Raw genomic sequence first — 21675 nt, forward strand, 5'->3', positions numbered from 1 at the left:
AAAACCAAACCAAATCTACAAGAAATACCAAAGGGAATTCTCTGGTTGGAAAATCAGTAATCTCAGAAGACCTCTGACAGATCACAAAGATTTGTTCTTTCACCTAAAAAGAGATGGTGGAAATAATTGGGTTTGTTTAATGTGTTATTATTGTAAAAGTTGCATAGGAAGAGTTGTCAGACCAGAAGAGACACCCAGCTTTCCCTAGGTTAAGTTTGTTTTGGTAAAATTTTACTAATATAAATATTTCGGCATCTCTATGAGTTGGTATTCACTCGACTACAGTGGGGTTTTTTTTTTTTTTTTTGGTTAGGTGGTGCAAACTGTTAACACGCTCTGCTGCTAACCACTCAGGAGCACCTTGGAAGAATGGCCTGGTGATCTACTTCTGAGAAATCAGCCACTGAAAACGCTATGAGCACAGTTCTTCTCTGGCACACTTGGGGCTGCCGTGACTCGGGATCAGCTTGACTGTAACTGATTTTACTGGTTATAAATATTTCAGAAATTATATGCTTTTTGGGAAGTCCCTGTTGATTTGTCAATGCCCTCCCTGTCAATAATATTATTTTACCCTCAGGGGTAACCCTGATCAAAACTCTTACGAAATAGTTACATACTGCACTCCTTACTGAATTTTAATCCTCTCCTTTATGATAGCATAGGCTACAGTAATAAATTAATCACACCTATGAAATCGCTTAATGTTTTTGTTTCACTCTAAAGCTTGCCTGAAGGTTCTACTGTAAACTAAAGGCCAGAATTTGAGTCTTCAACAAAGAACAATCTCAAGGAAAAGGACTGTACCAGATACCTCACACAACTGCCAGTTTAGAGAGTAGAATCGAGGTTTCCGAGCAGATATTGCTTAGATAACTTTTAGACTGTACCAGTGGACTGAGTCAGGATTCTCCGGGCTCTTTTTAGTCCAGTGAAAGACACAGGCTGTTATGGAATCAGATAACCCAGAAAGGTATGCTAGATAATGTCTAGCTTTCCATAAGATACCCAGTAATCTTTTTTTTTCCCTCTTTTTAAATCTTTCACAGTTTTTTATTACATATGAAACCCAAGTTTTCTGGCATGCATTTTAGAAGAAATATCATGCATACTTGCCCAGATAAAATAAACATGGAGCTATTGCTGAGAATCTAAAGGAAATATGGGGGAAAAAAAGTAGCATTAGCTGTTCTTATGACTAGGGTGGTTTCATATTCATTTTTTTTCATTGTGGTGAAAATGTACACACTCATATTCATTTTATATAGCTAAGGATCTATTTTATTTCTAAACTCGTTCAGAAGGAAATTGTAATGCATGCATGACATTTTAACGTATTCATACTCTTACATTTCTTTGTTTTTACTCTTGGTAGTTCCTCTGCCTCCTCGTCAATGTGGCTAAAAAGTCCTTCAAAATTCAGTAGGGCAGCCATTTCCTCCAGGAAGCCTTCTCCGACTGTTCTAAGGTGTGCCCATTATGTGCCTATAATATTCTTTGCCCACCTCTATCATAATTATTCTCATAGCGACAGGGTCGCTATGAGTCGGAATCGACTCGACGGCTGTAGGTTTGGGTTTTTTGGTGGGTCATAATTATTGATGTTGAAATCACCTGTTTTCCTCCTCCTCAAAACTGTAAAATCCTAAAAGACAGTTTTATTTTTTTACCTCTAAATCTTCTCTGAATTCTCAGCATCTAGTACCGTTCATGAAACCTAGTCAATATTCAGTAGATGTTTTTTGAACTAAAGAGAATTAAATTATTAAGTATCATGCCAGGCCTTGCGGGGAATATGAATATTAATACAACATAGTTCCTATGCTCTCCCAACAGTAGATTTTTTTCACCACAGGCTGACCAATGGATTGTGGACATTTATATTTAAGAAACTATGTGAACCACTCTTTTATTTTATGAACAGGAAACAGAGATTCAAATAGATTGTGATTTTCCCAAGATTATACTGATAATAGCAGAGCTGAGGATTGAATTCAATATTTCTGATACCTGTCCAGTAGCTCCTCTGCACTACGCTGATTCATCATCATTCTGTTGCGGGACAAGGCTCCCCAGCTTGGGACCAAGTCCTGGTTAGGTTCTTGCCTTCTGCTGACCAAGAATGACCAGGAGAGGCTCAGAAGTTCCACACGAGCAAAGGTTTATTAGTGACAGAGAAAAAAAAAAAAAAAAAGCTCGTGAGGGAGAGACAGAGAGGGTCTTATGCCTACGTTAGTCTCCAGTCTTTCCCTGAATGGAAGTTTTCCTGGAGTTTATAAGGGGTTTTAGGCGGGAAGGATCTCATGTTTTATTCATTGCTTTCTGGGGAAAAAGGTGGGGCTTCTGAGAAACAGAGGGGTTAAGAAATTAGGTGTGTGCACATCTGGAATCCAAGGTGGAGTCAGTTTGGACAATGTCATGTCACCGCTGCGCAGTCTCAGTGGCCACTTGACAAGACTGTAAGGTCGCTCCCATTCTCACCGTGCATGCCCCCGGGCATCGGCTGATTCTGTTCAGCTTGTAGGGAAGACATGTGGAACTTCATGCGTCAGAGTCCAGGATGTGGGTTATCTTGTCACACCACCCCCTATGGTGGGGTCCTGAAAAACAACTTTCAAGAGAGATATGTAGGATGCCACCCTCATAGTGGGGTCCTGAAAAACAGCTTGAGAGAGGTATATAAGATGCCACCCCTATAGTGAGGTCCTGAAAAACAACTCGAAAAAGATACGTGATGCTACCCTCATAGTGGGGTCCTGAAAAACAACTTGAGAGAGAGATGTGTAAGACTTTGTACATCATGGGCTGCAAGTGTGGGTTGTCTTATACCGGCCCCCACAGGTTAGAGTCTCAGATCAACGGGCCTGTTATTCTGGCCTTGAGGCTCTCCAGGCTTCTGTCCCTGTCTCACAAACATTACCCAGTTCCATGCCATCCTTACAATCGTTGTTATGCTTGAGTCCAATGTTGCAGTCACTGGGTCAACGCATCTCGTTGAGGGTCTTCCTCTTTTCCGACGACCCTGTACTTTGTACCTTAATGAAAATAATTTAAACAGTGTACATCTTGTCAAGGGAAAAAATATAAGGACTGTTATTCTGTGATTCGAATTAGGTGCTGCAAAACAAATGAGTAAACTGCTATATGAATGTGCCGATATACTATGCAAGTACAAATATTTGTGTATACATGGAAAGATGTATGTATGCTGACTACAGAGGCCAAGCAGTGGTGATCTTTGGCGAGGGGCGTGGGGGAATGGTGGTCAGGAAAGGGACTTCACCTTGTATGGCTGTAGGGCAGTTTAAACCACACATAAATTATCTCTGGAGCCCTGGTGGCGCAGCAGTTAAGATCTTGGCTGCTAACCAAAAGGTCAGCAGTTTGAATCCACCAACCGCTCTTTGAAAACCCTATGGGGCACTTCTATTCATCCTATAGGGTCGCTATCAGTCGGAATTGACTCAATCTCAACGGGTAAATGATTTGTACTTATAATCCATAACAAGACAGCATGTATGGAAGATACACTGATATCCCGATAAGCACTTAGGGTACTAAGGAGGATAAAAACGATATTCCGTATACACATAAAACAAATTTGTCTGAACCTATTTTCCAGGAAAATCAATGTAAGAATATAATCAGCTTCATAAATTTTATGAGTTAAAAGTGCAATCGTGTTCAGTGGCTTACACCTATAAATTTGAATAAATGTAAACTTTATCTATAGTTCAGATCTATTATCTATAGTTCAGGTCTATTATACATAGTTCAGAAGGCAAAAGGTTACGCCCTGGTGAATATCATCTTCCTTTTATGTTCTAGCTTTTTATTCAAAATGGGATAGTGACAAATCCTAAATACATACCTTTTAAAGAATATCCGAATAATCAGGAACTGTGGCTGGGTATGATGGTAACAGAGAAAATACGTGGGGGAATGTGGACATTTTCTCATGAACGGAAGGAGTATTTGCAGCCACTTCAGTGCATCTCAGACCCAGACAAGGGAAGTTGAGCTGTGGGCCTCAGTGACGTTTTTCCTCCCTTAGGAGGGTCGGTAGCATGACCTGAACATCATGACGGATCATCTAACTCCCAACTGTGTTCACCTTGTTCAACACACGCACTGAGATGGGGAATCACGAGAGTCCCAGACCTTGAATCACGCCCAGAACTGCACCCCTTAGCAGTCTACAGAAACAGAAAGGATGCCATCCACACACTGCGTACAACAGGGAGTATCTGAAACACTGCGAATCCCAAACAACATGGAATTCAAAAATTGATGAGGCCACATCCATAGGATGGCATTGCAGTCAGGCATTAAAGACACGTTGTCATGAAAACGATGATGAGAGAGGATTTGTTGCCTGTCAGATTAGCAACACTTCACATTCTCTCCTGTGAGTGGAGAAAAGGCACTTTCATACGGCCTCGTGAGGAATAGGAATGAGTTATAGCAGTTTTGAATGTAATGTATTAACTTAAAATTTTATAGACTATGGTTTGGAAAGAACACATTTAAGAACTTATAAAGACATGCTTACAAAGATATTTGCTTATATATGAGCAAGGGTGTTAAGTATACAATTGTTTGTAATAGAAAAACTGATACAGGAAGGAAATTTTCAGCAGGATGGTGCTGGTGAAATAAACTTGGGCGACCACACCGCGTAACACCAGGTCAATGTAAGAAAAAAAAGGCTTGAATAAATATTGAATATGGTTATATCTTCCTGGCATATTGTCCCTTTGATCATTATATAGCGTCCTTCCTTATCCTTTCTGGTGGATTTAACCTTAAAGTCTATTTTGTCAGAAATTAATATTCCCACTCCTGCTCTTTTTTGATTGTTGTTTGTTTGATATATTTTTTCCATCTTCTGAGTTTTAGTTTTTTGTGTCTCTAGGTCTAAGGTGTGTCTCTTGTAGGCAGCATATAGACGGATTGTGTTTTTTAATCCATTCTGCCACTCTCTGTCTCTTATTGGTGCATTTAGTCCATCTACATTCAGGGTAATTATGGATAGGTATGAATTTTTTTTTTTATGAATTTAGTGCTATCATTTTTATTTATTTATTTTTTTGCTGTTGACAGTTTCTTTTTCCCACTTAATTTTTGTGCTGAGTAGTTTATCTTTATATATTGTCTTCTCTCATATTCGTTTTCGTTGATTTTGTTTCTGCGGAGTCTCTATTTTTTTCTTGTATTTTATTTTGATGTGTAGGATAGTTTGTCTCCTTTGTGGTCACCTTAATATTTGCCCCGATTTTTCTAAATGTAAACCTAACTTTTATTTCTTTGTATCGCTTTGTCTTCCTCTCCATAGGAAAGATCTATGACTACATTTTTTAGTCCCTCTTTATTGTTTTAATGTTGTCTTTTTTACATAATTACATCGCCGTTTCCCTGTTTTGAGCGTTTTTTTACCTTGATTTATTTTTCTGAAGTCCCTGTCTTGGTTGACATCCAATTGTTCCGCGCAGTGTTGTAGTCTTGGGTTGATACCTGATATTATCGTTTTTCTAACCAAAGAACTCAATTTAGCATTTCTTGTCGTTTTCGTTTGGTTTTTACGAATTCCCTCAACTTCTGTTTATCTGGAAATGTCCTAATTTTGCCTTCATATTTGAGAGAGAGTTTAGCTGGATATATGATTCTCGGCTGACAATTTCTTTTTCCATCTATGCTTTATATAAGTCATCTCATTGCCTTCTTGCCTGCAGGGTTTCTGCCGAGTCGTCCGAGCTTATTCTTATTCTCTCTCCTTTGTAGGTGACTTTTCGTTTATCCCTAGCTGCTCTTAAAATTCTCTCTACGTCTTTGGTTTTGGCAAGTTTGATTATAATATGTCTTGCTGACTTTCTTTTAAAATCTAGCTTACGTGGAGTTCGATGAGCATCTTGGACAGATATCTTCTCATCCTTCACGATATCAAGGAAGTTTTCTGCCAGCAAACCTTTAACAATTCTCTTGGTATTTTGTGTTATCCCTCCCTGTTCTGGTACTCCAATCACTCGTAGGTTCTTTCTCTTGTTAGAGTCCCCCATGATTCTTAAGGTTTCTTCATTTCTTTTTAATTCTTTTATCTGATTTTTCTTCACGTATATTAGGGCCAAGTGCTTTATCTTCATGTTCACAAATTCTGCCTTCCACTTGCTCGATTCTGCTCCTCTGACTTGCTATTGACTTGTCTAATTCTGTAATTTTATTGTTAATCTTCTGAATTTCTGATTGCTGTCTGTCTATGGATTTTTCCGGCTTGTTAAATTTTTCATTATGTTTCTGAATAACCTTTTTAATTTCCTCAACTGCTTTATCTGTGTGTTCCTCGGCTTGTTCTGTGTATTGCCTCATTTCCTTCCTGATGTCTTGAAGAGCTCTGTATATTAATCTTTCATATTCTGCCTCTGGTAATTCCAGGAAGGCACTTTCATCTAGAAGATCCCTTGATTCTTTGCTTTGAGAGTTTGTTGAGGCCATCATGGTGTGTTTCTTTATGTGACTTGATATTGACTGTTGTCTCCGAGCCATCTATAAGTTATTGTATTAGTTTATTTTATGTTTGCTTACTGTATCATAGCTTCTTGCTTTGTTTTGTTTTGATATGCCCAGATGGGTTGCTTGAGTGAGCTAGCTTGATTATTTTTGCCTTTGGAGCTCTGACGTCCTGTCCGCAGATGGCTAGAGCTGTTATCTGGTATATCAGTCTAGGTGTCTAGTCACTTCTCTTGTATGAATTCAGCTCAGGTGTCCAGGTAGCTGATCACCAAGTGTGTGGTACAGGCTCTGTCCTACAGTCTTAGAGGGGCATGGGTGATTGGTGTAGGTACCAATATCCAGTTACAGCAGGGGGTCGTGCTCTGAACAAGGCAGGGGGCTGAGAATCATTCCCCAAACGTCTCTGAGGAAAGCGTGTCCCTCTTCCCCAGAGTGTGCAGGTGGGTAGGCTCTACAGATGGACCACAAGCACCCAATATATTTGGTTGTAAGGACTGGGAGGTACCAGTTATCCTTGGACCCCCGTCGCAAGTGGCTGGGTGACCTGAGTGGAGCCACCAGTCCTGAGGCCCCTGGTGTGGGTAGGTGAGGACCCTGTTAAATAGGCAAAGCGGTGTCAAACATCAAACACCCACCTCTCCACCGCACAGCTGAAACAGTTGTAGTCTGCCAACAAGGGCCTATTCTCCTGAAATAGGCCCACACAGGTCCACGCCGGGGGGAAAGGGACTCAAAGTCCACGGACAGTTTATGCCTGGACAGGAGCTGCTTCTGTCCTGAGCTCCCCCAGTTAGTGGAGCTGGAGAATTATCTTTTCCACCAATTACACATTTATTCCTTCTCCAAGGTCAGGAGAATGGCGCTAGGCATTCAACAGGACCCATCTCAGGCCCAGGGAAATAAACAGCCACTGAAGCTGGCTTGGGGGCAGAGCCCCAGTAAAATAAATGCAAGTACTTAGCTTTCGCCGAGTGCACCGTTCTTCTCTGGTTCCGGAGGTGTGAGTAGGCTGTGTGGCTGACTGCTTTTCCCTGAGGAAACTGCAGCCAAATGCTAGTACCAGCCTGCTGCAGACGCTCCCAGGAATGGTGCCTTAGGGCTACCAGCGATTCAGGTCCAGTAACTCCTCTGTGCTTCTGAACCGTCTCTTACTCCCCCCGCCACTCAGTCTGTTTTCTAACTGTGCCTTTGATGTTCAGGGCTTCTACCTTGTAAAAGATCTACTCGATTCACTTGTTTTGTTGGGTCTTTATTGTAAGAGGGCTTGCCAGAAGCATCTGGCTCTTCCTCCGTCTTGGCCCTGCCTCTCCAGTTTTTTGGTTTTTTTTTTTTACTTCTTGCTCAGGCTTAGGGATAAGCAGGGGTCTGTAGGAAGAGAGAGAAGTCAGACTAAAATATGGGAAAGACACACCAGAGGGTAAGAAATGGACAATTGTGAAAACTTGGTCAGCAGAAGAAGTGAATCCTGGAGCAAATCTTCAGACGAAATATTTGAAAGCTCTGGAGTCCTGGTGGTGCAATCATTAAGCGCTTGGCTGCTAACCCAAAGGTTGGCAGTTGGAAACTACCCGCTGCTCCATGGGAGAAAGGCATGGCACTCTGCTTCTGTAAAGATTTACAGCCTTGGAACCCCTGTTGGAGTTTCTACTCTGTCCTATGGGTTTGCTACGAGTCGGAATTGACATGAAGGTAATGGGCTTGCTTTTGGTTTGTTTGGAGTCTTCAGTCCATTGTGTGAAGCCACAGCCCACGAGAAGTTTTGAGCACACACTCACTGGACTTCTTTGGAATGCAAAAGTGTATCTGAAGGTGGTGAAGATGTAGAGTTAGTAGACACTTAAAGGTAATCAAACCATTAGGGTTGTCTGAGGAGACTTCCCACGGAAAGTGATGTTTAAGCCGAGTCTTGAGATTAAGATAGGAGCATTAGCCAGGTGAAGAGGAGAGGACCGAGCTAATTCTGTATAGAACTGTATAGAAATCTACTACTGGCCAGTTGGGCATGTCCAGAAAACTGTGTGAAAAGTAACAACGCACTTGTAGTAAATACTTGAATCCCTTCTGCTTTCCTTGCTCTGACCCCAGCCTGTGGTATTGGTTGCCCCTCTCAGCTGAGTGCTTTGTATTTAGATATCTCATTGCTTTTGTACATTAATATTTTTATTGACTGCACTAAGTAATTCTTTTCTGAATTATTTCAGTATAGACTTTGAACTATATTCTTTTAGGTAATGAGATTTGACTATATACCAAGAATTTGCCCAAACACTGTGTTCCAAAATTTTTTCCCATTATTTACATTTCTTCATATGTGACATTTTGGGTCGTGATAGACAAGGTCTTTTATGGCTTCCCTTTGATTTTTCTAATTAAATTTGTAACATAGTCAAATGTTTTTCCAGGACCACACACCTAGTTTAAATTCCCCTGCTGCCTATTCCATGCCCCCAGGACACTCAAACACTCAGCCCTCTTGGTGATGAAGATGATCTGATCATGGAGATGAAATCCCTCCCCTTAGGCCTGGAGGCCTGGTGTTCTGTCAGCATCCTCTCAGGGCTCCTGCTCATGTCAGCGGCCACGCAAAACCAGCAAAGGGACCCTGAGATCACCCACCTCTGATGCCAAGTGTGTGGTGAACAGTAAGCCCCACTCTACACACCAACTGCATCCTGTGGAAATACCAGCTCCCCTTCCCTGGTCCATTCAGACCCCAGATGCTCCACAACAACAACAAACAGAAACATATATGCAAGGTGCACACGAATCTATTAACAGTATCTGTGGGTCACAGTGAAGAGATCTCGTAGATTGGAGATGCAGAATTATTCTCCAAGTAAACATTTTAGTGTTTCGAAAAAAAAAAAAAAACCATTAACTTCGAGTCGATTCAGACTCATAGCGATCCTTTAGGACGCAGTAGAACTGCCCCATAGAGTTTCCAAGGAGTGCCTGGTGGATTTGAACTGCCGACCTTTTAGTTAGCAGACATAGCTCTTAACCACTACACCCCCAGGGTTTCCTTTTAGTGTTTAGTATTTTCTAATTAAGCAAATTTGTTGAGAGAAACACTTGAAAAATATCTAATTAAGTTTATAAAAAGGTTCACACGTATGTATTGGTTTAGAAAAATGTTCACAGTATAGGGTTTTATTTTTTTTTAAACCCAACTTTTGACTTGACCGTTTATCTGTGTATGTGTGTGTAATTCTGTCTTATAGTTTCCTCAACCTAAATGTGTGCACACTCTGGCGTGCAAATTTATTTCCTCCTCACTCAGGAGCTGGACATCTCTCAGGGGATAGAGATTGCTTCCAGGGAGTGGAAAGTTCCAGAAGGTTCTGGCTGATGTGCAGGCGCCCAGGCACTGCCTCCTTGTCACAAAGCCTCATGGCCTCAGACTTTCAGAGCTACAACTCTGACTCCAACCACTACGGTGACTCTATCTACACTGAGTACATTTTTTTTTTTTTAAGAAAAAGGCATTCCTTCTGCCCATCCAATCCCCTCCCCCATCTCATTCCAAAGATAAACCAAAGCCCGTTATTTCGTTTATAGATTCCAGGTCTGTTTTTTCATACGCTGTCTCTGGGATGGCTGCAGTTATCTCCTGCTGTTTTCAGGTCTTTCTCTTACTTTGCCTTAATGTGAAGAAACCCTATCTAGTGCAACACGACTTTATTAGCTGTGTAGGAGGGGGTCAACCCCATTCCGTGGAGCTCAGTTCCACCCTCTGTTTTCCCATGTAGCATCTGAACAACTGCAAAGAAGCTCCTGCACTTCACTAAGCCTCAGCAACCGCAGAGTGCTGGTGATTCTGCATTCAGGGCGCCCTTGTGAAGAATACACGAACAAGATAGATGCACCAAAGCAAGTACAGAGCGTGGCACACAGCAGGCCCTCAGAGATCCTTGAGTTTGCAGAACGAAGGGACACAATGTAACACAACACACATAGATCTTGGTGCACAGCCTACCCTCAGTTCCCTGAGTTTGCAGCTATGATATCTGGCTCTCAGTCCTCCTGACCCTAGTTAAGCACCCCAGTGGAGGGTAGGAGGATAGCTCAGTTGGGAATGGCTCCCTGGGTGTGAGGCTGGTAGCAAACTCAGGGGGCAGTAAGAACAGGAAGTTAAGTCTCCTTTGGCCCACAAGGCTCTCCTCTCTATGCCCTTGGGGAAGAGACTACCTGTGAGGACTCCATCTTGCTCCTGTGGCCCTGACAAGGTGGTTTAGGGAGTGCTCTCGCCTTCCTCAGCAGCCTTCCTCAGTCCACCCCAAACCCCAAGCTCCAGACCCAACAGATTCTCCTCAGGAAATTCCTGTGAGGACAGTGGTGACAGGACACTGGCTGCAGGCCACACCAATGGTGAGTTGGTCAGCACAGGAGGCAGGAGGGAGTCTGGGCCCTCTCCCCAGCCCACAAATACCAGGAGACCTCTTTAAATGGGAGGTTGTAAGGACCCAGGTGACTTTTCCACTCTCCTGAGGATGGGGGTTGGTTGGGCCCTGAGACCCCTGTCATGTTTCCGCATGGAAAACCTCTCTTCCTGTGGCTTGGTCAAAGCTGAGTTGAAATCTTCCCTCTGGTTGAGAGGAAAGGCCTAAGTCAAGTGGTTCAGAGTTTGGGGAGTGGAGAAGGTCACCTGGGCTGGGGGTGTTGAAAATTAACATTCTTGGGATTCAGACTGGAGTTGGGGGAGGGGCTGGAAACCCACTCTTACCCTTGAATCCTCACACCCACCAGACAGGGTAGATTGCATCACCTCCATAGAAGTTTCCAGAGGCTTGTTTTATGGCCCAGAATATGATTTACTCTGGAATGTTCCATGTATAGTTGTTATATGCATCATTCTATGCCAATAAGTAAATCTTTTTACACACATTGTTTAAATCTTCTATATCTAAACGATTTGGGGTTTATCTATGTTGTGTGTCACTTAATTAAAATGTCCCGCTGTCACTGTGGACATGCCTGTTTCTCCACTTAATTCTGTCAGTTTTTGCTGTGTACATTTTGGCTTCTATGTTAAGAGGTGCACACAGATTTAGACTTGTTTTACTATGATTTTCTTCTGAATGGAACCTTTTATCAGTATGAAAGTTCCTTCTTTTTTCTAGAAATGTTTTTCTCTTAAAGGATACTTTCTGTCTTTTTAATCTGGTTTTAGCAACATGATATGTTTTGTTACTTTTGGAAATTTCTCAGTTATGATCTCTTCAATTGCTACTTCTTCACGATGCCTGTTCTTTCTTTCCAAGGCTCCAATTAAAGTCGAGTTAGATTTAATCACTATATCCCCTTTAACTCCCTGCCCCCTCCTTTGGTATTCTCCATCATTTTATCTCTCCAGGCTTCATCTTGGGTATTTTCTTTAGACCTAGCTTTCATTTCTCTAAGTCAAAGTGGGGAATTTGCCTTTGATCCTTGAACTATAACACCAAACATTCAGGGTAGACTTTATTATTCCCCTAGAGCAGAAGAGGGAGGTTAAGATTAGAGACGTTAAGCAACTTGCCCCGGGTAACTCAGACTGAAAATAGCAGAGCAGGGACTAACATCACAGAATGGACCTTCTGCCCAAGGCCTTCTGCTGTGCTGGCTCTCTCCTGGGCTGTGAATGCCCCCGACCTCTCATATCCCAGGAAGTAGAGCCACGGTGAAGTCTTTCAAACTTTGTAGCACTGTGCTACATTATAAAAGTCAGCGAAATTACTTCACTAGCCATAATTTTTTCACAGGACTTTCTCTGGCATTCTGACCATTGATATGTTGTTCTCAATTTCAGGGGATAATCATCAAGTTAATTATTTCCAAAGAAGAGCAAGACACTGGGGTATTTCACAAAGGAGATATGACAGTTGGCTCAACGAGGCAGGCCCAGCATTCATCCATCATCACGCCAGGAGCAAGACAGAGACGTGGCAATGAGTGATGCCCACGTGGGCCCTGGAGTAGAATAGTAAGTGACCACTCTACAAGGTGGCATGTACCAGCTAGTGGAATACGTAACGGTGTATGTAACTCTGTCATTCTTCCTCTCCAACCTGGTAGAGTGGGCAATGCTAGGACCAGGTTAATGACTGAGCAAACATTATTACAGCCTTGACATCAGTAGGGCGAGGTGTTAGAAGACTTTCCTGGCATTCATGGACACCTTCTTTCTCTCCACATCCCCACAGCACACCCTATGCCATCCCAACATACTATTGGAGAGGCAGTTGTCACACAGGAGACCAAACCGATGGGAACATGGAGAGAGACAGAAAACCTCCACAGGAAGAAATGCAGGGGAACAGGGAGGATGGAACCTCCAGGAGTTGGTTCAAAGTCACAGTGAGTGTCCTGGCAAAATGCACACAATGTGCAGGAGACACAGGTTGGGTGGAGCTGTGCTGAGCTCCTGGAGACACTAGGTACTTTGGTGGGGCACGGAGAGTAGGTAGGTTGGGAGAAGTAACAAAAAGGGAACAAGCTGAAGGCAGGGAGAATGGGAAGTTTGTCTAAAGGCAAAGGTGGGAACTGCTCATGAGGAGATGCAGAAACTCCCACCACATGGCTCAGTTTGACTCAAACATACGGGTTGGAGTAGGGGACAGGGATGGGGTCAAGTCTCTGGAGTCCTTGTTGGAGGGGCAGGCAGGATCTGCATTAGGTAGAATCTCCTGGAGCCTTACAAAAGGAAGATCATGCTAAGGATCCTAAGTTGAATATTTGGAGCAATATATTTGAATGAAAAAAAGAAAAAGCTGTTTAGCAAACCCGTATCTGGTACAAAAGTTAGCCATAATGGTCATTGGCCTATATTTAGAAATTATTTTAAAGGTGGTAAAATATCGGAAAGGAACACATGGTTGGGCCTCTATTTAAGCTTTATTTCCATCATGTCAGTCTCTGCTCCCATCCTTTCTTTTGATCCTAGATTCCATTTGGCAAAAATATGATGAGAAATAGCTGCTGGATTTGATCCAGAGCCAATGCGGTGTCCCCTTCAACCCGATTGAGATAAGAGAGGACAAGGAGGCGGCTGGGTGGGCATAGGGCAGGTGGAGGGGCCAGGCTGAGCAGGAAGTCTGGCCTCCTACTGTATTTCTCTTGCCCCTCTCTCTCCTTGAAGTTTCACTATGAGAAAATGCAGGCCCGGTTCTTTGTTGAGAATGCCAGCATTACTTTCGAGTTGAAGAAAGTCAGTGGCAAGATTTGGGATGAAGAAAAGGAAAGTGTGCATGTCAGAGCATGGCCAGAGCTAGCTAGGAGCAGGAGGGTACGCTGGGTGGTGGGTCTTGCTTGATCTTGGGTTTCAGTGTTCCTGGTAGTTACCCAGCCTCTCTTGTCTTCTCTGCAGATATCCATCTTTGTCAGCCCCTCTGCCATACCCCACTCTGTGCAGAAGGAGCTGACGTCAGAAACGGTGAAACTGCCAAACGTAATGCAGACTCAAGACATGACGTGCACCCACACCGAGATCCACTGCGTGCTCCCTCACTGATTACCTGGCTTCCACCTCAGCCTCAGAGTCACTGACCCCTGATTCTGTCTGTGCAGGTGACCAAGAGCAAAGGATATGAAGTCCCCCAGCAAGCTCTTGACCTCCGCAGAGTCCACTCAGACCCAAGTATGACTGACAGCAGTAATTCTAGGGCAGTTGTGGACAGAGAGAGGGTTAGGGAGCAACTTAGGGACGTGTTGCTGCTGGGGCTGGTCCAGCCGGGCTCCTCTCATTCTTCTGATTCCCTCCTCTTGGCTTCCTGAAGACGTGATGACCTATAATATTGAAATGGGGCCAAATCTTAGAAACTGCATGGCTGCCTCCCTGCAGATCCAGGAAGAGAGCAGGCCCAAGGTGAGGTCTTAGACCCAGTGCTCAGGGGGAGGGTGGGACCGATGGGGTGGAGGGCACATTTGTCCCAGATATCACCTCTTGGACCTTCAGCCTAGCTCTTCCCTCATCACAGCTTTTGTCCTTCAACTCGAGCAACAACACACCCTACAAGCTGGTTGGCCTGCCCGACACCATGCAGAAGGCCCACAACCTCAAGAGCCTGAACCTCTCCAAAAATGAGGTGAGAAGCGATAGCCAGAGCACTCTTTAAAGGCAAGGTGGTAGGGCTCATTAGGGTGATGACAAGAGTTAGGCAAGGCGATTTGTGGGAGAGGGTAGATCTGGGCTGCAGGGCCCTCTGGCTCTCTCCCTGATTCATGTTTCCTCATAATTATACGTGAAGTCTGAAGGGGAGTTGGACAAGGTGAAAGGGCTAGAGCCAGAAGAGATGTTTGTAGACAGGAACCCTCTGTGCACAACCTTCCCAGATGAGTCCACCAACATAAGGTCAGTTGTGCCCTCTGTTGCCCCCTGGCAGCCCGAGCTGCCCCTGACAGTGCCCATCTGCAGGAGGCTGCAGCCCCAGACCTCTGGGAGGACCACGTGCCCTGCCCTCTCTTCTCTCTGACTCTCACCTGTGCTGAGAGGTCTCCCTGCCTTCCTCTGGCCTGCTCACTGCTCCCCTGAGCAGGGGCCTGTTACATACTTCGCTGCACTCAGCCTCCTCTGGCACGGCCTTCCCTGAATGTGCTCCAGGAAGCAGGGCTCCCCCTTCCTCTCCAGGACGAGGGGTGTCCAGACTGTGCCCTACTCCCCCGCTGGGGCTGCCTGGAGCCAGATCCTGGTGCTCTGGACTGTGAAGATTCCTTCTGACCGGGGACTCCTCTGAGACAGGCCTTCCTGCCTGTGAGCTGAGATGGGGCTTTCCTCTCTGTCCTATGATGAGCCATCTTTCCCTTGCTCCAAAATGATCCCCCAACCTGCCTCAGTTGGATATCTTCTCATGACATCTGTTCCTATAGCCCAGTGGAGGAACTGGGCCCTCCTGGGGGACAAATCTGAGTTTCCTGAGTCAAGGGTCAGAAACAGCTTATCTCCAGTGAGCAGAGGGTATCCTGAGTCAGGTCCTCAGTGTGGAAGACAGGGGACAATAGTGGATGAGGAGACAGGGGGACTGTTCTCTCAGGGGCACTGCCCCCTCCTCCACCACATCATGGCATACTGCCTGGTCCTTCAGGGCAGCACTGGGTAGACCAAGATGGCCTGATTCCTCAGACAAGGAACCAACTAAGACAGACAGTACACTGGACACCAGGTGAGGTAGCAGATGAAGGACCGGGCGACAGCAGGGGAGCCATTTCCCCTTTCTTTTCCCTTTCTCCCTAATCCCCACCACCCACTGTGAGCTTCTCCCCCTTGCCTTTCCTTGCCTTTCTCTTTCTCTTCAGTCTCCACTCCCCTATGTCTCCCCTCCCTACCTGCACTCCATTTCTGTCCTCACCCCCTCCCTGCCTCCTGAGCCTGCCTCACCCATCTCCCTCCCCGGCATCCGGGGCCATCCTTGGAGATGTCCTGGTGTTGTCCAGGGCTAGGTCTGGCAGAGCGCTGGACACCTGGTGAAGGACCAGAGCCCTGGGCCCCACCCCATTCCCTCCTCCTCCCTCCGGAGCCTTCCCTGGGGACTTGGAGGGAGGTAAGTGATTCAGGGAGGGGAAGGATTCCCTGGAGCCTGGGCTCCACATGCTTCTTCTGTGTCACTGGAGAAGGGGGTCAGGGCCCTCCTATGGGAGCTTCCCAGGAGAAAGGAGAGGGTGAGATGGGTACGGGGAGAGCGCCCACTAGCTCTCTCTGGGTGAGTCCATGGGGGAGCTGCCCAGGGTCCAGGAGGGGTGGTAGCACTGAAGTATAGGTGGGACAGGTCACCTGGGTGTGTTCTTCTGTAGGCTTGCTTGCCTCCATGAGGCAGGCCAGCTATGTCATTACTTGCTTTTCCGTGTTGTCTTATATTTGACAGCTCCATCCTGGAATTGTTCCCCAAGTTATTACGCCTGGTAAGTGTCTTCCTTTATCCTTGACTCTTCTAGCTGGTACAGACAACAGTCACAACCTGCCTTGAGTTCTTTAGATCTTGACCTGGTTAGATTTTTGGATCTGACCCCTAATCCTCATGGGAGACAGACCCGTGAGGGAACCTGATAAAGTCTATGGATCTTCTCTGTAGTTCTTTACCAGCTTCTGGGAGCCCCTGGTGAAGACATCACAGTAGTCTTGCCCGTGGAATTTCCAAGGCCCTTTCACCCTGACCTCTGACACTCGCCCTCTCCTGGGCCCATCCTTTTCCCTGACCATTTAGTGCCCTCTCCCTGGTCTGCACTGCTGACTTCCTCTTCCCTTCCCCAGGATAACCACGAGGTACCCCACCCGTTGTCTTTGGCACTGAAGCCTCCAAGAAGTTACCAGTCTGCAAGGTGAGGAGGTGGTATTGAGTAGTGCTGGGGGAGGGTGGGTGAGGAGATGATAACATCCATGGTTCTGGGAACCATTTTGATTCCAGGGGAGCATCTTCGGATCTGAGACCCTGGGGAATCTAATCTTACTATTCCCGCACCAGTAAGTATCCCTTGGACACCAAGGCAGGGAGGGCTGGGACGTGCCAGGTCACCCAGGCTCAGGCCTGCTCATGCAGGGCTTTCAAGTCCACTCAGGGACTCAGGCCACAGAGAGCCTATCCCCTTTACTTCCCCACAGGTATCTATGACTACGGGGACCAGCATGGCCTCCTGGATGCTTACCACAATGAGGCCTGCTTCTCGCTGGCCATTCCCTTCAACCCTGAGGACCTAGTTCCCTGAGTATCACAGACCCAGTGACAGCCCTGGACCCTGTGACTCCCCAGGAGACATTGCTCAGTCAGCCACCTCGTGTTCCTCTTGTTCTCCTAGAAACAGCTTAGACAAATACTCCAAGGGGAGCAGGAATATGAGGAAGCTCAAGGAACCCAGCGAGTGTGTGAGGAGCAACATGGGTGGGACGGTAGGTGTGAAGTGGTCAGTCCTAGGGCCAGGTGAGTGAGGCAGCCCCTGACCTTCTCTTCTCCTCCCCCCACAGTCCTGTGTGTTCATTTGCTGAAACACACAAAACATGACATTGTTGACTTCCTCAGTGAGTTGCCCAGAACCCAGCATGACATCAGCTCCTTGATGGTGGACATGTGTGTCCAGACGGTGAGCACCTGCTTCCTCCCTGAGGCTGGCCCACAGGGTGGAGGTGGGTAGGGCCCTTAGGGAGATCCTGGAAGCCTGAGCTGTTTTACTCTTTCAGGAAAAGTTGCTCTGCTTTTCTGTCAGCGGGGCCTTCAAGGAGGGTGAGTGTCTCTACAGTCCCTTCCCATGTCCCTTAGTGCTCCCTCCCCCTGACTGGCTCCCTCTCAGAACTCTCCAGGCTTCCCTGATCCCTTCCCTTCCTATTCCCTCTGTGCTCCCCAGTTCCCACCCTGCCCCCTACCCACCCTGGTCTGACCGAAGCCCATACCTAAGCCCAGGGGTTAGGGACACAGGCTGTAGAGTTTGATGGCTCTCATCCCAGTCCCTCACTCTGACACCTTGGGACACTTGCCTACCTCTCAGTCTCCTCATTTGTAAAATGGGCTTAGTAATACCCATCTCTTGGGCTGCTGTGAAAAATGAGTCAAATGAACTTGTGAAGAGCGTGTTACCGGGCCTGACACAGAGTAGGGCCCTATCACTGAGAGGTGGTTGGTCCTCTGGTTGCCCTCCCCATTGCTGACACCCCGTCCTGACTCCCAGTAGACAGTCGTCCCTGTCTGGCCCCCTTCAGGGTGCCACAGGAGTATCAGGTAAGACTATGACTGGGGAAAGCTGCTGGTGAGCCTGTAAAGCATGGGCAACTCTGAGGGGAATTATTATCCGTTGTCTTTGAAGTGGAAGGAATGTCTCCGGCTCATGTCCCTGCCTTCATCCGGATCTTCATCGCTACTCCTTCCGGCAACTTTAGGTAACTGCTGTGCTGTGGGTACCATGTGCGAACACCCATCCCAGCCTGAGGCCAGTGGTGTCAGAAGGTGATGGTGCATTCCTCAGGGTTTCCCCAATATTACAGAATTCCAAAAGGTAGACCCCAGGAGCAGTCGGGCCCAGTGGTTAAGAGCGTAGGCTCTGAGGCTGGAATAGAGGGTTCTCGCCCTGACCCCAGCACTCACCAGCTGTGTGACCTTAGCCAGTTTACCTGACTTCTCTGTAACTGAGTGTCCTCCTCTGAATATGGAGATTAGAGTATCTACTTCCTCAGGCTGTTGTAAAGGGTAAAGGCGAATGTGAAACACTCCCTGAGTTGGGAGTAACCTATGAATCTAGTGCAGCTGGAAGGTACTTCTCCAAAGGCAGGTTCTGTGGGAGGGGAAAGGATACAGGCCAAGGAATGTAGGAGGCAGGTGGAGCAGGGGATGGAAGGAAAGTAGTTGCTGAGTGGGAGCGCGATCCTGGTTGAGGATATGGGATTGTCTGTCTGTCCAGCTGTCTGAGGGCCCATTCTTCCTCCAGCTTATGCATCCTGAATGACCAACTGTGTGTGAGGGATAGCGGCCCCATAGAGACCCAGAATGCCTTCTTCACCCCAGTGCCCACATCTCCTCCAGCTCCCTACCCACGCTCTCCCAGAAGCAGAAGGAAATGGTGCCAGCATTCACTGCCCAGTCTGGGATGAACCTTGAGTGGGCTCAGAAGTGAGTGCTGGGAGTGGGTGAGGATGGGGTGAGCTGGGAGGAGCTGGAGAGTGAATGATGGGAACGCGCAGGTAATGCTTTTTGCTTCCTTACTTCACTCATTGACACAAGGAACATCTTTTCTTCTCGGTACGTATTACACCGCATTGTTGTTTGAACAGGTGCACAGCACTTTCTGAATTCCATGGACCCTGTTCCTTTACTGACTGGCACTGGGGTTTCCAGGAGTTCTCCTCCTTACACCCCGTGCCACAGTGCTCATTCTACTGCTTATGTTGCAGAAACCATGTTTCTGATTCTTAGATTAGGACGTGGGTTTGTGTGGTCAGTGTCTCCGTGTCACCAGGCCCTCCTCCACTCCAGGTGCCTTCATAGCAAAAACTGGGACTACACTAGTGCCTCACAAATTTTTGCTCTGTCCACTGTGAGTTCTGGGAATTTGGGCCAGTGAACAGAGGCCAGGTGGCCTGGGGAGGACACTCAGGGCTCCTGGCTCTGATGATGCCCCCTCTCCTCCCTTCCCTCCCTCCAGCCTGTGCTCAAGATCCCAGAAGACACCTTCTTGAAGTGTTCCATGGTTCTGACAACGAAAACTCCAAAGGAGCCAAGGTTCTGATCATCTTTGTCATCCTTGTTGTTCTCCCTCTTTTCTCTGGCCTGTGACTGAGGTGAGAGGCCCAACGTGGCCCAGGAAGCCAAGGCTGACCTTGTGGGGCTGACAGTCTTTCACCCAAAGGGCCATTGTTGTGTGTAATTGTCCCACCGAGTTTCTCTGTTTCTTTTAGAAATAAAGAGTGAGGTTGCATGTTATGTCAAATCCCTGCGTATCCAGGTATCCATTCGAGGCCTGCATTATCATCACTGTCCTGCAGAGCAGAAAGGGAAGGTCCCAGTGGGTAAGCGACTTTCTCGGAAACTGCAGAGACTCAAATCCTGGACCCACAGTAAAGCCCACTCTGTGGCTTCAGGGGTGGGGCACTCTCTAACCCTGATACACCTGGGGGGCGGGGCTTCTATGTCCCTAGTGTACTAATCAGTTGCTTTTGTACAGAGAACAGTACTGTTTTCTTAGCCATACGAAGCTATTCAAATTCAACAACAACTGTTAAGAAAAACAGCATTAAAGAGCATATGAAAAGCTGGGAAGAAAAACGTGTTCACACATGTGACTGATGTAGCATTAATGTCCTTGATACATAAGGAAATCATTAGGGAGACAGGAAAATGCTTTATCTCTGTCTGCTCTAAGGTAAGGTCCTTGTCTCTTCTCAATTTGTATTCACGTCACATAGCATGTATCTTCCCCCAGTTGTGCTTGCTTCTCTGTGTCGAATCTGCTCTTTTATATCTCAGAAGAGACTGATTTAAGACACGCCCTGCACTAATACTAATTATAACAAAGAAAACCCGTTTCCAAATGGGATTATACCCACAGGTATAGGGGTTCGGATTTGCGACACAGTTCAATCCATAGCAGGAAAGGACGCAATCAGGCTTTTGTTTATCTTCTATACCCAAAGGAGCATAAGGTCAGGACCAAAATCTCAGCCCCATTTCTTCTTGTTTCACGCACTTTTGTGACCCTGGTTTTTACCTTCTATGTCATCCAGTCCCTTAATGCCAGCAAGAGGATCTCGCTTTAAGAGACACCAGATGCCATCCTAGGTCACCTTTGCGGTGTTCCCTTGGGTAAAGCTGACCTGTATCCTCAAGTGACAATGAACACCTGAGTGGGATAAGAAAAGCTATACATGTGCATGAGATGGAAAAAAATATCTTAAAGCTCTGCCTAGTCTAACACTCAGCTAATAACTTTAACAAGAGATACAGCATTTCAGCTATTTCTATACATACTGTTCAGTGACACTGATAACATTCTTCAAGCTGTGTAACCACTCTCACTATCCTTTTCCATATTATTCCACCACCGTTAATATCAATTCACAGGCCCCTAAGCTTGTCATCTAACCGTTCCAGTTGCTGTTGTCAATCTGATACCACATAGATATCTCTTTAAAAAAAGAGCACAATGCTCAAGGCAGACAGACTTTACTAATTAAGTTAAACTATGGATTGGTTCAAAGAAGGCTTCAGGGGACAGTTTTTACTGATCTATAAAAAATATGTGAGGTGTGGCCAACATGACAGTGTAGACAGAAGCACCACGCCATCCCCCTGCAGCAAAGATCTGAAGGACTAAAACAGATACAAAGGTCAGCCCTGGAACACTGAGCATCAAATCAAGGGATAAAGAGGTAGATCAAGCACTGAATGGAAGGAGAAACCTACAGAGAACGGATAACGAGGACAGCTCTGGAGTGGAGTTGCCCTGACAGTTAACACTGCATGGCTTTGCCATCTTGGAGCACAGCCAGCACCCAACCTGGACAGAGAGGATGCGAAGGCAATTTCAAAAGCTCCCAAAGGGAGACAGAGCACCTGGTAACCAGAGATACAGGCTTTCCCACCCCTCGCCCTACTGCCCTGTATGCTGCTTTCCAAAGGGTCACTCACACCAGCTCACTGCCACCCCAGGTCCACCCCACCCCCAATGACCAGCTCCCTCAGGCCAGAATCTTATATTTCTTTCTCTTTGCCTTTCTCC

This window comes from Loxodonta africana, chromosome X, assembly GCF_030014295.1.
Source record: "Loxodonta africana isolate mLoxAfr1 chromosome X, mLoxAfr1.hap2, whole genome shotgun sequence".
Taxonomy (NCBI): Eukaryota; Metazoa; Chordata; class Mammalia; order Proboscidea; family Elephantidae; genus Loxodonta; species Loxodonta africana.